This window comes from Capsicum annuum, chromosome 4, assembly GCF_002878395.1.
Source record: "Capsicum annuum cultivar UCD-10X-F1 chromosome 4, UCD10Xv1.1, whole genome shotgun sequence".
NCBI classification, from domain to species: domain Eukaryota; kingdom Viridiplantae; phylum Streptophyta; class Magnoliopsida; order Solanales; family Solanaceae; genus Capsicum; species Capsicum annuum.
In genome coordinates this window covers 131,135,867-131,147,172 of record NC_061114.1, presented here as the reverse complement: position 1 = coordinate 131,147,172, position 11,306 = coordinate 131,135,867, and the positions used below count along the sequence as shown (strand labels likewise).

The following is an 11,306-nucleotide window of genomic DNA, read 5'->3' as shown; positions in this document are numbered from 1 at the left end:
TTTTTTTGTACTATATGTTGTTGCATTTTTACTCCACTTTTATCTATTTGTATCCTAAAAACTCTATCGGGTTTTTCATAATTTCGGTTTTCTTTTCACTTAAACTTATTCTCGATTTTTCTATTATATCTGTAAATTGTTCTAATAATTTTAAATGTTCCTCTTTAGTTTTTGTATATAGTAGTATATCATCTATGTATACTATACAATTAGGTAATTGTTTAAAATAACTATCCATAAAGTGTTGGTATCTACCTGGTGCATTTTTATATCCAAAATGGTAATACATTCCATTCATAACATCCTTGTGGTACCGTAAATGCGGTTAATTCCTTAGAATTTTCATCTAACTTTAAGTGGTAAAATCCTGATTTACAATCAAATTTACTAAAGTAGTTATATCCTTGTATTTGTCTTATTTTTAATATCTTATTTGGTATTGGATAATTGTATGTCATAGTTTTTGCATTTAACTTTCTATAGTCAATCACCATTCTACTTTTTCCTCTTTTTTATTCACTATGTTTATTTACTATAAACGCTGGGCTATTATGTTTACTATTGCTTCTTTGTATATACAGTTTTTCTAATAATTCATCTATATGCATTTTAAATTCTTTTAAATCGTCAAAATTATATGTTAATGATTTTTGAGTTATTATGCTATTTTTATCTATTAATTCAATTTTTATAGTAGTTTTATGTTTTTCCCATCCTTTTAATGGATCTTCATTGTATAATTATCTTAATTTTTCCTTATTATTTATACCTTATCTATTGAAAATATAGTTATTTCTTTTTTTTTAATCGAAAATACAACTAGTTCTACTGTTTTTTCTGTATTTTTTATATTTTCTAACTTTTATGTAATTTTTTCACTTCCTTTTATCCAATCAGTTTTTCTTCTTATTTTATTAATAACTCTTTTTGCTCTTACTTTTTGTTTACATGGTATTGTAAACCACCAATCTGTTTTAGTTATTATATGTGGGTATAATTTATCTTAAAATGTCATTCCTAAAAGCATATCTTTGATGTTAGTTCATAATTATAGATTTCTTCTATTGTTATTATTTTATCCCATATTTGTATTTTTACATTTTTAGTTTTATATGTAATTAAACTTCCTTCATTATTAAATCATTTGACTACTATTAGTGTTTTTAATTTATCCATTTACTTTCTGGTAAACAGTTGTATCTACGTAAGTTTGTTTCTACTCTTGTATCTATCATAGGTGTATAATACCTATTATAATATCCTTCTACTATTATTTTTACAAGTACATATATTTTCATATCATGTTAAAGCTCTTTTTATGAATAATCTTTCTTTATTATTTGTTATAAATAATTGTGTATGTTCTATATTTTATGGTTTTACTTGTTCTAACTATTTTATTCTTAATATTATGTCTAATTTTTGCATTTCTTCCTTTATTTCAAATTCTATTTTTATTTTTCTGACTCCTATTTTTTTTTTCCTGGCGTATCTTTAATGTTTATTAGACTCCTTGTTAGATCTGGGCATATAATACTATTAGATTTTATTTCTTCACTTTTTACTAGATATTTTGCTATATAATTTTCTTCTTATCCTGTGTTTAAGAGTATTAAATATTCTTTTTCATTTATTGTTCCTGTTATGTAATATTGATTTAAATTAACTATTGAAGTTGTTTCAAAACTTGTTCTTTTTTATGAGCTTGTTGATTCTGTTTTTTCATGAGTTATTCTTTTTGTTATACTTATTCTATCATTTATTATTTCTAAATCTTCTTCTATATCTCTGTCTTTGTAACTATAATCATCATTATCAATTATTTTTATAAATTGTTCAAAAGGACTTTCTATTGTATTTTATTAATTTTATTTTTTCTGTTATTTTATGTTTTATTGTTAATACATATAGATTTTTACATCTTGCTGTAAATATTTTACTTCCTGGGGTTAGTTCTATTCCTGATATTTTCCTATATAATACTAATGATTTATCTATATTTTTATCTACTATTGCTACTGAATAATTCGCACTTATTATAAACTTAAATTTTTGGTATATTAAATTTCCTTTTATGGCAGTTGTTATACTTTTTTCTATAGGTTTTATAATTCTATCATCTGCTAAATATAATTCTATTGGTGTATCTATTCCTTCTCTAAAACATGCTTTTATCAATGTCTCTGTTCCTCCAAGGTATACATATTTTATTGGGTCTTTACTTTTTATATCGTTTATTTCTTTATTAATTATTCTTTTTGTTACTAGTGGTATACTAGCTCTACCTTTTGCATATCTACAGTCTATTACATGTTTATTTTGGCTTACTACGTAGTATTCTTCTTTTTTTCTACTAAATATATTTTTTATTGTTGATATTTTAAATATTTTTTTACACTTAGGTCTAACTCTTTTCCTTTTATTTCGTCAAATATATTATTATCAAATATTATTTTTTGATTTGTTCCTTCTTCATTTAAATATTCTTCCTTTATTATTATTTTTATATCTTCTTTAGTTATTTGGTTTATTTTTATATCTTCTTCAATCATTTGATTCATCTAATTCACTATCTATTTCGTTATTTGTTTCATTATCTGAGATTTCATATATACTATCTTCACTTTCTAATTCGTAATCTATATAATCTTTCTGCATATATTTTGTATTTTCTATCTTTATTTCTAATATTTGTTTCTTTTTTTGAATTTTTAGGCATTTTATAATCTCTAGCTAAATGTCCTAGTTTTCCACAATTATAACAGGTACATTCTTTTATAGGTTTCTTTTTCCTATATGGTCTTTTATGTTTATAATTTTTTACATAATATCTTTTTCTTGATTTCTTATACTTATATTTTGATTTCTGGTATTTCTTATATTTCTTATGTCTTTTTCTTTTCTTATAATATCTTTCTTCACATCCAATTTGAGGTGTTATTTTATCTTTGTAACATGCTAAATTTCTTATTAATATTTTTTCCATTTTTATTTCTTTTCTATATTTTTCAGATAGATTTTTGTACCATTGTTGTAAAAAATTTATTCTTGCTCCTAGGATATCTACTATTTTTGATTCATCCCAACTTTTTATTATCTTTGAACTAAATGGTTCAGGAAATTTATTAAAATATAATTTCCTTATCTCCTTACTTTCCTCTGTATTATATGTTCCCTTATAGTAGTATTCTTTAAATGCGCACGTATATTCATCTATATAGCACTTATTACATATTTCTAATTTTAACATTAAATTCTTATTCGTACCTTTTTCTTTATTTTGTTCTTCTTCTTTTTCTGTTGTTATACTGCTAAATTCATCTGTTATAGCTACTTCATATTTTTTCAATATTTTTGTTGGTAATATTTTAGTAGTTGTTGATTTTCTTCTGTTTTTGTATCAGATCTTTATACTTTTTTACTTGCTTCGACTAGGTTTAAAAACAATAATTTTACTGTTCCTATTAATGTCCTTTCTATATATTCTAGTGTATTTTTTGTATCTATATTATTTTCTAATAATTGTTTTGACCTGTATCCTGCCCATAGTTGTATTGTTTTATTTGTGTCTATTACACGGTCTAAATCTAAAAAGTTGTAACTTTTATTAATTATTTGTTTTGGTGTCCATTTGTTATATTCATTTTTTAGGTTATATTTTTTAAACTTATCTTTATAATAATATGTAGGTTTTCTTATTTCTGATGTACTAGGTATTATGTTTTCATCGTCTTCTTTATTAAGAGTATTTATTTCTGTATTTGTAATTTCTAAGTTTTATTTATTAATTACTTCTTGTTTTTCATTAATTTTTAGTTTTCCTATGCTTTCTAGAATTTCTGTATATGTTTCACTACCTTCTGAATCATAATAATTTGTTTCTTCAGCATCTATTGTATTTATTTCTAATTCATTGGCTTCTGATTCTTTATTTTTTATTTTCAATTTTTCTTTAAATTGATTTATCTCGTTTAATAATTTTTATTCTTTATCCTTTTCTTCTTTTTCTTTCTGTCTTTTTTCATACAAGTCTTTTAGCATTTATAGTTCTTTTTCTAGTTCAGCAATCTTATTATTTTTAGTTTCTTCTATTTTTCGTATTTCTTCTGTAGTTTTTTGTTTTATTTTATCTATTTTCTTTTTTTTGTCTATCTCTTCGTTTTCTCTTTCTATTCTTACCATGGGTGCCAACTTATCTTCTAATTTTAATTCTTCTTTTTCTAACATTAAATATAAATGTTCACTTATTTTCTTATATCTTCTTCCTATATTAGAGAATACTATTTTTATTTTTGATCCTTCGTGATTTTCATATGTTTTTTCGTCTATTATAAATTCTTCTTTGTTCATTTTATTTAAATATATATAGGTTATGTTGATATATATATTCTAGACTATCTATTGTTGATTCTATATTTGATATTTCTTCTTTTTGTGCATTTATTGAGTTTTTACTAACTCCGATAATTATGTTATACTGTAGTCTTTCTATCCTTATTTTTAATTCTTTACGTTTGTCAGATATTACTTGTTTTAATTCTTTATATTTTTGTAATTTTTGTACGTTATACATCTAAGTAATATTTAAAATATTTTGGTGGATATCTAAATTTAATTTTATCATAATTAATAAATTAATTAAATAAATTCAAATATATACTACTTTCATAACTTTAAACAATATAGACTCTAATACCAATTGTAGGGGATTAGGATAAAATAAAAAGAAAATAAGTAGTAGGGATCGACAGGCACCGTTCGATCAAAGATTTGGATGGTGGCTATTAAAATTAAATTTGGGCAGGTTGTGAGTTATTGGATTGGGTTAATTGGTGATTTTAAATTGGGCCAATTCAGACCCTATATTGAGTAAATTGATCCCTAAACAAATTGAAAGAAAAATTGAATTTTCATTGGTATTTAATTAATAAAAAAATTATAAAAGATACTTCCTCTGCCTCAATTTATGTGTTACTTGTTAAATGTAAAATTTTAAAAAGTTTATTTTTTTTCGTAAATTTTGGGCACAAAATCCTCAAACTTTTTGAAATGAAATGTATATATATTTAGAAACTACCTAACAAATAATATACATCATATCATTGACTATTCAAAATATTTAAAAGATATAAAAAGCTTACAAAACACAGTAAGTAACAATTTAAAATATCTAAAAATTATACAAAAAATATTTGATTGACTATCTAAATTCTATCTATGTCACATAAAACGATATGTATTTCAAAAAAAACACTAAGAAATACTATAAATTGTAATAATTAACGATTAAAAAATTTAAAAGCCAGTATAAAGTATTTAACTGACTCTCAAAATTATATCAGTGTCACCTAAATTTAAATAGAAGAAAAAGCATTATAAATTACAATAATTAATTAATTAAATGATTTAAAAATTATAATTGACTATAGCTGTCACAAAAATTTGAAGGACAAAGATGTTAGTTGAGATCAAGTTAAGGATACATTCGTGTGTTATACCTATAATATAAGGTCATATTCAAATGATGAAAAGACATACAAACTATTCAAATATCATATTCATCAAAATAATATGGTACAATGTAATGGTATAATATAACAATTAATTTTTGTTATTTCTTTTATATATTTTTTATTAATCTATTATCTTATCATAAAGCTCAATATTATCTTTTATCTTTGAATGTATTTTGAGCAATTTAAATAATTTAAATATAGCTCTTGATATCGCGAAAAGATTTTTTTGACCCTTTTAATATAAAGGTAAAATGTGTGAAGAATATTATGAATGAGGGTGGTGAATGGAATAAATATGTTTTATAGTGAAACGATGGTAATCCTCTACTTTTAACTAAAATTTTCATATTGGAGTGTGAGTTTGAAAAAGTAATATATATTATTCAAAAATGACGTCAAAATTATTACAAATTACAATAATTAACAACTTAAAATATATAACGATATATAAAAATTTAATTTATTCTTCAAATATTATCTCAGTTTCATAATATAGAGAGAGTAACATGTATTATTTGAAAATTATTTAGTACCAAATACTATTAATTACAACAATCAACAAATAAAAATATATAAAAAACTATATATAAAAAATTCAATTGACTCTCTAAAATTCATCAATGTTACATCAACTGGGACAGAGAGAGAGTAGCATATATTATCTGAAAATTATGTAAAAGTACTATAAATCATAATAATTAACAACTTAAAATATTTAAAAATCATAGAAAAATCTTAAAATTATATAAAAAAAAATTGGTTGACCCTCCAAATTTTATCAGTGTCACATAACTTAAAATGGTAACAGTATAATAATTATAAAATATTATCGTATAGTAACACATATTATCTAAAAAATTGTAAAGTATTATATATCATAATAATTAACAACATAAAATATTTAAAAATCATACAAAAATATTAAATTCTATATAAAAAAATAATTAATCCTCCAAATTTTATCAGTATCACATAAATTGAAATGACAAGAGTATAATAATTATAATATATTATAATATAGTAACACAGTATCTAAAAAATTATAAAGTATTATATATCAAAATAATTAACAACTTAAACTATTTAAAAATCATTCAAAAAGTTTAAATGACTAAAAAATTTATCGATATCATATAAAGTGGGACAAAAAAAAGCATATGTTGAACCATACTTGCACAGGCTCGTACATCTAGTGTTAAAATAAGTGAAGATGTCCTCCATGTTCTTTGACACTATCACATATTGGTTCTAACTTTAATGAAATCATAATCATGTACTCCCTTTATCTCATTTTATGTATCATCATTTCATTTTTTGTTCATCCCAGAAAAAATAGTAATATTTTCTTATTTGGTAACTATTTATAAATACAATTTCACCTTTGTCCTTATTGGTCTCACTTATAAGGCTCACTTAAATAAAAATAATGATAGTACATTTTTTACTAAAGGACAATTTGGTATAAATTATCAAGTCTTTACTTATTTCCTAAACTTCATGTCTGGGCAAACTATAACACATAAAATAAAATAGAGGGAGTGTTTATTTTTTCACTTTAATGAAATCATAATCATATCTATATTTTTTCCAAAATTTGAAATTTGGGCTTCGATAGTTCAAACTATAAGAATATGACGTATAATATTATGTATTAATGACCCATGTATTTTTTATAATAAATTTACCTTGTCTTCCAAGTAAAGTAATAAATTAGTCAATTACTTTTCTTTCAAGCTATGCGTATATGACATTACTCTGATGGTAAGAAATAACTATGAACGTCCCTAGGATTAAAGTTATTTGCCTAAGAGTCTTTAGTCTACCTATAAATAGGTATGTGACTCCATCAGTCTAGCATATCTTTGATAGACATAGGCTAGAAGATTCTAAGGTTTCTTCGCTACATCTTTCTTATTAAAGTTTTGATAAAGGATTCTCCACAATACTTGGACAATGATGGCTGAAGATACGCTCCTATTAATTTTTTTTGTTGTGGATTGGCTCTACGTATGTGTTGAAATTCAACAAGTGATATCAACAGTGGTGGACGCAGAATTTTCGTCCAGGAAAGTCGAAAAAAGTAAGCATGTTTATAGTATTGGTAAATTAGCGGGTCAGACCACATATGCGTGAGTTAAAATTCAATAATTTTGATCTTAATTGAATAATTTTTATTAAAGAGTTTATTAAATATTATTTATTTTGAAATCAATTTATTAATTGAATTATTATTGTATATTAATTTAATATTTTATAAAAATCGATAAATTAGTAAGTGATGTCAATATGGGGTAACATTAATAGACAACACAGCTTACCTGAAGCAAAACTGACAAGATAAATGAATTCATCCACCAAGATTCGATCTTAGGTCTTATCACTTATGGGGAAACCTAGCCCCCTTAGCCGCTGAACTACTCACTAATGTTGTGTTTTGTTGGTTACTGCAAACTTGATCCTATATACATGTTGACACTCAATTTTGACTCGTTTTTTTTTTCCTAATTATTTTACTAATTTTTCTTGGCCCTAAATAATTTTTCACAAAAAAATTAAAGTAAAATAAGAAATAAACTTCATATTTTTATTTCTATTCCTACAAATTTTGAAAAGAATAAAAAAAAGATTTATTTTCCTATAATATTGTAAAATATTCTAATATAATTAAATATTTTTAACATTAAAAAAGTACAAAAATATCTTTTGGTAGTCGCATTCGCATTTTTTTTAATTTTATTTTTAAACGATGCTATGGCCATATATATGTATTTTTTATTATATAAAATATATATTCGTTATAAGTACGTACACATATTTTTATTATATTCTTGTTTTTACATATGCGTATATTTTTGTCAACATTAAAATAATAAATTATTAAATCGGACGCGTATACTAAATTATTTATATAATTTATATACGTTAGACTAAAAATAAATTTAGGATAGCAGGGAGGATCGATAAAATTAATTTCAGTAGAAAAAGAGTATTCGGACCAACGATAATTCCATTTTAATTTTTTTATTTCACCTAAATTCAGCTCTTATTTATAAATTTTAGAAGTCCGAAAATTATCCCAAAACTCAAAACAATTTTCATATCCGCTTTATCATTCCACACAAATTGATCTAGTCCGTTAATTTATTTCAAGTCCGATAGTTTCAAAATTTCTAATTATTTATTATTTTTTATATTTATGTATATAATTTATAATTTTTATTCTTATATTGAATTTGAACCGTCCGATCAAATGATCGGATGGATCATGTTTTGGTCAACAACCAGTACAACAAACGTTTTATTTTCTTTGAAAAGAAACCAAGCACGTGCAATACCTCTTCCCAAAAGAAAAGACAAACAGTGACATTTTTATCTCTTTCCTTAAAAATAGCAATAGCGACCTTCTCTCTCCTTTCTCCTTCTTCTCTCTTCTCCACCACCACCCTAGCAAACCCTACACAGACAAGCTCCAACTACCCTCTGCGCAACCATCTCCAATGCCCCGAAAATTTACAAAATAGTGAAATTAACATAATTTCGGGGATAAAAATTCAAAAATCTTTCAATTCATCATGATAGCTATGGAAAAAATGGATATTTGGATTTGAAATTCAAGTCCTATCTCGATTCTTGCAATGTTCTTCAATTTTGGCTTCAAATACAGACTTTCAAGTTCAAATTTCACCTATAAAAGAGGTGTTCTTCAACCCCAGAGGACAAGCTTGAAAATTGGAAAAAGGACAGTAAAATTCGAAAGAAATAAAAAGAGTGAGAAAAGAAATAAAGGAAAAGCAGGATAAAAAGAAAAAGAATTGACGAAGAAGCAAAAGATTCATGAGGAAATATCTGAGTTCGGAATCCTGTATCGAATCTGTGCTCGCCGGAAAGTTCTTGACGTCAACGCTCCAGTTTTGCTGCCCCACACAAGGTGAAATTCTATCTCGTCTAATTAAATTCTATTTAATTGTTGCAATCTGTTGATCGTTTGAGTTTGTTGGTCGATTCTGGAAATGAATATGAAATACAAATGATGTATGGTCATTTGATTTTGTTCACATTATGTGATGCGTTTACAGAATATTTTTAGTTTGTGATTTGGTTTGAGTGGAACTTATAAATTCTGAGGATTCAAATAGAGTGGGTTGTTCTTGTGTTGCTAGCTGTGAATGTGAATTTCAAGTGGTAGCCCTTGAGTCATTTAGTTTCATATATGTATGGTGATACAATTATTCACAACCTTGAATCAACTTGGAATAAGCCCCATGAAGCTTTAAGTTTTCGATACATGTTCAGTGGACAATTAGAGCTCACTTTGATGTCGGTTTGGCCACTTTTAAGTTTTAACGCGGTAATAGTGACTTAGCTATATGCTGGTTTGTTTTGTGTGTTGAGAAGGTGTTGTCAACTCTCTAATTTTGTATGAAAGAGAATTTCGAAAGGCTTAAAACCTTAGAATTGCTTGACTGTCCATCATGGGATTTGTATCTTTTGGTCTTGGACACTTAAGTATGGAATCCATTATTGTTTGTATTAGGATAGCTATCTATTTAAACAAGATTTTTCAATTTCTAACTTGGCACAAAAGGGTCTTACAAGAGTGAGTAATTGGATGTTTTTGAGTTCGCTGTTTTTGTTTGATTTCATGACATGAATACGGAAGTAGTAACTCGAGCCCCGAGATGTCAAAGTAAGCTTGCGTGATTCCTTAGACCAAAACAGTAGGAGTTGCTAGTGTGACTTAGTTTAGTGATTAAAAGTTACTTGTTCCCTTCCTAGATTGGATTGTTAAGAACTTTTTTTTGTTGAGAAGTAATTACATGGATTTAAACCATCTGGTGAGGAATTACCAGGTCATGAAGGATTTGAGTTTTAAAGTTGTTATAGGTGGTTTAAGTATGGACAGAATTTGTTTGAATCTGCCTAAGACTTGTTGTATCTTTTATTTCTCAAGTGTTCACGTGAGTTTGTGCTCTTGAATTATACCTATTAGATAAGAGTAACAAGAATAGCAACACGACCATGTTAGAGATACTCATTTTTTGGGGCTGGCATAGCTCTGCTTCATCTTCATGCATTGGAACCAGTTGAATCATGTCATGTATTGTCTAAACTTGTTGGTCTCTCATATTGTCTTGTTTATTTTTTATGAATGTCCGAAGTGTATGAGATATAAAGAAAAGACAGTCCTTTTATATCCTTCTTTCGCCTTTATTTTACGAAAATACAGATCTTTATGTGTAGATTGCCTCATATCGGTTGTAACTATATGGGTTGGTCATATATGTAATGTGGTATATATGGTTATTAGAGAATATAAGAGCAAACCACTGGTGAAATAATATCAAATGAAAAGGTTAACTAGAATGTGTATTTTGATTTACTCTTTGATCTAGATTTATAAATTATTTGTTTGTACGCCTCGTGAAGATCTGTTGACTTTGTGTTAAATCAGAAATTAGTCTTTTATATGGTGTGGTACAGATTCAACCCCTTCGTACACTCTCGTCTTTCTCTTTTTCACTTATTTCGATATGTGAATACGTGATTTCACTACTCCTTTAAATTTTGTTGTTATGGTTTTGTCACCTTTAGGATAAATTATGATTTTGATTCTAAAAAGATGGATTTTGTTCGTGAATTGCGACGAAGTCTCGAGTTGTCGTTGGGTCTGAATTATAGGTCTGTTTAAGTTTTTGTTGCTGCCAATGATGAAAACTGAATTTGTAAGTGTATAATCCACGTTTGGCTTCAAGTTGACCGTTGTGTTGCTGTTTATTCTCCACAGATTAT

General features: G+C 25.6%; 1 long non-coding RNA gene across 1 annotated transcript in view; it reads left to right on the top strand.

Annotated features, from left to right (window-relative positions):
- The first annotated feature begins 8,868 nt into the window (after positions 1–8,868).
- LOC107867920 overlaps positions 8,869–11,306 on the top strand; it is a 13,560-nt gene continuing 11,122 nt past the window's right edge. The window contains exon 1 of the long non-coding RNA XR_001673451.2: positions 8,869–9,444. This is a non-coding gene — a long non-coding RNA (uncharacterized LOC107867920). The remainder of the gene's footprint in view (positions 9,445–11,306) is intronic.